The 6000-nt window shown below is 40.1% G+C and overlaps 1 pseudogene; it reads left to right on the top strand.

Annotated features, from left to right (window-relative positions):
- Window positions 1-786: 786 nt before the first annotated feature.
- On the top strand, window positions 787-1147 carry LOC118021563 (annotated as a pseudogene).
- The last annotated feature ends 4853 nt before the right edge of the window (window positions 1148-6000 follow it).

Here is a 6000-nt window from a genome sequence, read left to right as displayed (position 1 = left end):
ACTTGCTTTTAGAACTCTGCTTTATTTTGATTTAGGAGGCCTCTTTGTCAGTCTACTTAGGAATGGGCATTGCAATTTCTACGCTTATCCTACAGCTATTAGCATTTTCCAGAATGCCCGCACATGTGAAATTATTCAGGCACATTGATAATCAGCAAACACAGAATCAGAGGAACCATTTTATCCTCTGTGTTTGTTGCTAAAGAACCATTCTCCCTTGATGTATTCATTGGGGATGGCAGAGTTTCTGCATACATGTCATTATTCTGTAATTAGAAGAGGGAAGTGGGAGGGGCCATCCATGAAAGAATGTAAGCTTCCCAAAGCAAGATAGGGCTGCGTCAGAGGTATCTACAGCGCCACACCCTGCCAACATCCCAAGGGGGACATTAAGGACAGTAGAAGCAGAGGTTGGCCCTGGACAAGCATTCAAAGCCTTGGACATTTCTCTTGCAAAACTGACCCCCAAAACACTGGGGAATTGCTAGAAATACAAGGTAGGATTTCTATGCATAAACAGAAAATAAGCTAGTGTGTGGTTATTTTTGTGAGGCTTTTGATTTTGTTCAATGGGACCAGTGAAGCTAAGAGAATGGGTAACCTAGGAGTTACCTTCCTGCTTGCCTCCATTTCCTAGTAAGTGTCACGGTCATCAAAGACTCAAGATCTGCCCTCTTTGGGGAAGACACGGTCACGGAGCCTGGGACACCAGCTCCTGCTCCTGACTCATCACTGTTTGCTCTCACCGAAGAACAAGTCGGTCAGGAAGCCGCGCCACAGCCATCCATGGCTTTTAAAGACACCGGGAAGACATCCGTGGAACCAGAGGTAGCGAGTCACCGGATTAGAGTTACTCTTACCAGCCGCAACATAAAATCTTTAGAGAAGGTATGTGCTGGCTTGATCAGAGGCCCAAAGGAAAAGAATCTCAAAGTGAAAGGACTAGTTTGGATGCCTACCAAGACTATTGAGAATCACTACAAGAAAAACTCCTTGTGGTGAAGATTCTAAGACTTGGGATCATTTTCAGATGAGGATCCACATGCGTCTCATTGATTGGCACCGTCCTTCTGAGATTGTTAAGCAGATTACTTCCATCAGTATTGAGCAAGGAGTTGAGGTTGAAGTCACCATTGCAGATGCTTAAATCAACCTTTTTAATAAATAAATTATTAGTTGTTAAAAAAAAAGACTCAAAATCTTAGGAGTGAAGAGTTTATAAACGCCACTGCCACAATCACCCTTCCACTTAAACCACACATGATAGTCACTTTAAAAATATTAAATTTTCAATTCATCATCATTCTTACAGCTGGGGAGAAAAATCCATTCGAGTTAACTACAATGATTAATAAAAGCACGTAAGTGTCCTTTTGTCTTTTTAAATATAGTATTTATTCATGAAGGTCTAGGTTTAAAATTAAGGCACAAGTAGGTTTTTAACCAAAGCACATTCATAGATATGCATTGATTTTTTTTAAAGATTTTATTTATTTATTTGACAGAGAAAGACACAGCGAGAGAGGGAACACAAACGGGGAGTGGGAGAGGGAGAAGCAGACTCCCCGCCGAGCAGGGAGCCCGATGCGGGACTCGATCCCGGGACTCCAGGATCATGACCTGAGCCGAAGGCAGTCGCTCAACCAACTGAGCCACCCAGGCGCCTGATATGCATTGATTTTTCCCAAGCACTATATTACCTATTTCCCCCACCCCCAGGAAAGAGTTACATAAATTGGAGTGTGTTCTGATAAGCATAGGTTAGATGAAAATAATTGATACTACTATGAATACAGGAAAAGAAAATCAACCTTATATTTTCTAACAATTGAAACAAGTGAGAAGCAACTCTTCAACACAGAACAATAAAGTATCACATTATAATATATTATCTTTTTTGTCTAATAGAAAAGGGAAGACAGACAAGAAAATTACTAATAGTCAAACTAGTTCAAATAAAGCACAATTCAAAAGTGCTTCATCTGAGATTGTGGAGTTTCAAGAGTTTTAAAAGGCATCCAGAGACATGCTGATGGATACATTTCTCAGGCATTTCCAGACAACTGGTATATGAGGCTGCAATAAAAAGATCCAGGAACATACTCATCATGTTTTTGTTGTTGGACAAGACAGTTGACCTAAATTCTTCTGCATTTCACATGAAGCAATAGCATCATGGAGGTGTGTAGAATTACAGGATGCTCCAGAAATATCGAGCCACCCCACATAAAAGAGGTAGCCCACTACTGATCACAGGTGACCTTCTAGAGCACATTATGGTCATGACTTACCAAATTCCAATCACTTCAGGTAATTTCTTTTGATTATTTCTTGCAATATCATTAAAACCCAAAAGTATGTCATGTGAATGTGCCTACTTCCCAAAGATCACTTTAAAGTCCTAGTTTCCAAATCATCAAATTCTCTCACCCCTGAATTTCTCAGCCTATAAGTTTACATCCAATCCAGAAATCAAGTGACCTGATTTCATTTCCTGGCTTCAGTGGGCAAGTCACTAAATGTCTCCTTTGCCTTACTCCCTCATCAATAAAATGGGCCAATGCTCATCATACGTTTGTGTAGGACGTTGTGACAATAAATGAACTCTTTTTTTTTTTTTTTTTTTTTGCGAGAGAGAGAATGAGAGACAGAGAGAGGGGAAGGGTCAAAGGGAGAAGCAGACCCCCCGCTGAGCAGGGAGCCCGATGCGGGACTTGATCCCGGGACTCCAGGATCATGACCTGAGCCGAAGGCAGTTGCTTAACCAACTGAGCCACCCAGGCGCCCAATAAATGAACTCTTGAGAAGAAAAATTCCATTCAGATTCAACTTCTATCTATTGAGATGTCTACCCTGAGCTGGGCACTCTGTTACGTATTTTACTTATATTTTTCCATTTAATGGAATAGCCCAATTAGGTAGACATTATTAGCTACAGCCTAAGACAAAAAACTAAGGGCCAGAAAAGGTGAATTACTTTTCTCAGCACAACTAGCCACAGGCAAACACAGGATTCAAATTTCAATCTGGTGCTCTTTCTTATTATTTCTACTTCCATCTTTGTATAGTCAAAATGATATTACAGTAATAAGATTTTCCAGTAGAATGAAATTTTTAGCAAACACCAATAAACTACTAGAGAAAGCAAAGAAGACTGCAAAGATCATTTGTAAAGTTTGGGTCTGAACCAGACTCTTGAGCACATACATCCCGAGGTCAAGGAGCTGTGACACTGAACTTTCTGGGGAGGCAAATATAAATACATATAAATATAATCTGGAAAGGAGAAAACTCCAGACTCCTTTCAGAAAGGAACAAGGAATTTATTAATTTAGGACTGAGGAAGAGTAGAAATATATGAGAGGTAAATATTTGACTAGCAGTGGGAGACTCAGAAATGAGGGGAACACCTGAATTCCTGGGATAGACAGTCTTTAGATAATATCCAGCAAGTGAGAAAGTTTACTGCCTGCTAGGAACTGCAAAGCCCAAGATTCCTTGGAATGTATTTATAGCTGCTCCATCACTAAGGCGCCAACATCTGATCTGTTCTTTCCAAAATCGGTTTTTAAAAATTCAAAAGGAAAAAGGCAAGAGCCCTGTAAACAACGTCTTCTGCGGCCGATTGTAAACATTACCGCCAAAGAGAATAGCAGACAGTTGCTTGCAAAGTCTGAACAGACCTTCAGTCTGATGAGAGAGAAGTCTTCAGGGTGGAGGCTGCAGAAAGGAAGAGCAGCTGCTCCTCTCGGCTTCTTGGCTCTCTTGACCTGAGGAGAAGAAACCCCAGCTGACCCACCTGTTTAGAAGGAAGACAACACGGTGAGCAAATTTCCTCGATGGGTATTGAATGCAGACCCTGTTCCATGCTTCTTTTGGCCAAGGTGTGTGGCCAAAAGAAGGAAGTGAGGAGCCCGGAGTCCTAATCTTCTGAGAGTCTCAGGTGCTTTTCAACTCCTTCCCGGGAGAAAGAAGTTCTGTCTATGGGAGACTAGTCTATGGGAGCTCGAGGTTTTATCAAAGAAGACCCAAAGTCTTAATTAATGATTGATAACACCTAGATGGGGGTTACCACAGAATTACAGTGGCACAATCTCTCATCCAAGATTCAGAAATCCAAAGGGCTATGAAAATAAAAGTTTCTTTTTTTGTAACTCATTTGACAAGCAAAACCTGATCCAGCTTCTTCCGGTGACCAAACCTGACCTAGATTTAAGAGAAGGTGTTAGGGGGTGCTGCCCCAAGCCCCTAGATGATTATGAAATATTTAGTATATCCACCATCCTGTCTTTCCAAAATATGAAATATTATGAGTTCCAAGAATACCTAGCTCCAAATGTCTTGGTAATGGATTGTGGACCTGTATTATATATCTTTAAATGTTCTTTTTTCTTTCTTCTTTTGTTCTAAATGCAGGTTAAGTTATGTCTCACACAATATAAGCAACTAAGTCACAGTTTCTTTTTTTTTTTTTTTAAAGATTTTATTTATTTATTTGAGACAGAGAGAATGAGAGACAGAGAGCATGAGAGGGAGGAGGGTCAGAGGGAGAAGCAGACTCCCCGCCGAGCAGGGAGCCCGATGCGGGACTCGATCCCGGGACTCCAGGATCACGACCTGAGCCAAAGGCAGTCGCCTAACCAACTGAGCCACCCAGGCGCCCCTAATTCACAGTTTCTTAGTAAGCAGCTACGTGTTCCCAGAAAATGCACAATTTGCCAGACCATGTATGTTAGCTTGCAAGGTCAGCCGCCAAACTTCGGAAGAGCCCACAAGGTGAGCTTCCCACACCAGGAAACTACCACGGCCAGGAAGGAACTGCCAGAATTATATGTAGACTACCTACGGCAGCCTCACACACAAAGAAATCACCTGAGAATCTTTAAAAAATACTGCCCTAAAAGGGATCCACTTCAGTGACAATTAACAACCCTACCTCTGTGAACTCTCACATTTAAATTTTTAATTTATCTGTCTCACACATTAATGTTTTCATTTCAATCCTGGTGAGCTTTAGAAACTCAGCACCAGCTATACCTGCACAATCCCAAATTCTGAAAATTTTTATCAGTGAAAAGCATACCCCAAAACAAACTAAAAACTTAATATATACTGCTCATCCCCTTTTCCATTTCATATTTGGTGGAATCGTTTTATTTCAAACACACCATGAAAGAATAGGCACTTGACAATCATTTCTTCTGGATGAATCTGGAAGGTAAAAACTCAGCTATCTGTCTAGAAAAACACTTACTAAGAGCTCAAACCCATAGGTGGAGCCTCTGGGATCTCAAAATGCTCTGCTTGTTTTTAAGGATTTGATAATCAAATATTTTCTTGTCCTATATGCCAAGCTAATTTGTTCTAAATGTAACACTCTTTAGTGGAATGTGGATGACAAATATGCATACTCAAGGATCTACAGCTTTTAAATGTTATATCTAGTCTCCCATGTATATTTAGGCACCAAATTAAAGGATCATCTGCTTGGACTTTTTGAAATCTAAAATAGATCAGGAATAATGTTTGCCCCAGACTGCTGCTGTTTAAATGAAAGTGTTTAGCCCAGAGTTCTGTCACGTCTGTCAGAATATCTGACTTGTAAATTTTGTGTGCTTATAGATTTTGGGTAAAAATACAACAAAAGTTGCATACACACACGCGCATGCATACACACAATGAGAGAGGAAGCAATTTAAAATGAAAATAAAGTAGAAAACCAGTAGCTACTTCTTGTCAAACCAAAAAAAGAAAGAAAGACATAATTGCCTACATTTACAAAAGAAGCCAACAGTAAGGAGGAAGAAGAGTTATTTAGGGTAAAACAGCCAGGAATTATAACTAAGATTCATGGGAATGAAAAATTGGAGCTCTGTGGCAGATGGTTTGTGGCCACAAACTATTTCTCCATTCTTCCTCAGTTAAAAAAATTAATTAATTAATTAACTAAATAAATAATCCTGATTTTATTTGGGCAGCAATGAACTTAACCAAAAGATG

The sequence above is a fragment of the Mirounga leonina genome, unplaced genomic scaffold, assembly GCF_011800145.1.
Source record: "Mirounga leonina isolate KUSES-001 unplaced genomic scaffold, KU_Mleo_1.0 Mir_175, whole genome shotgun sequence".
Classification (NCBI taxonomy): domain Eukaryota; kingdom Metazoa; phylum Chordata; class Mammalia; order Carnivora; family Phocidae; genus Mirounga; species Mirounga leonina.
Note: the sequence above shows the minus strand (reverse complement) of the source record. Positions and strands in the feature narration are given on the sequence as shown.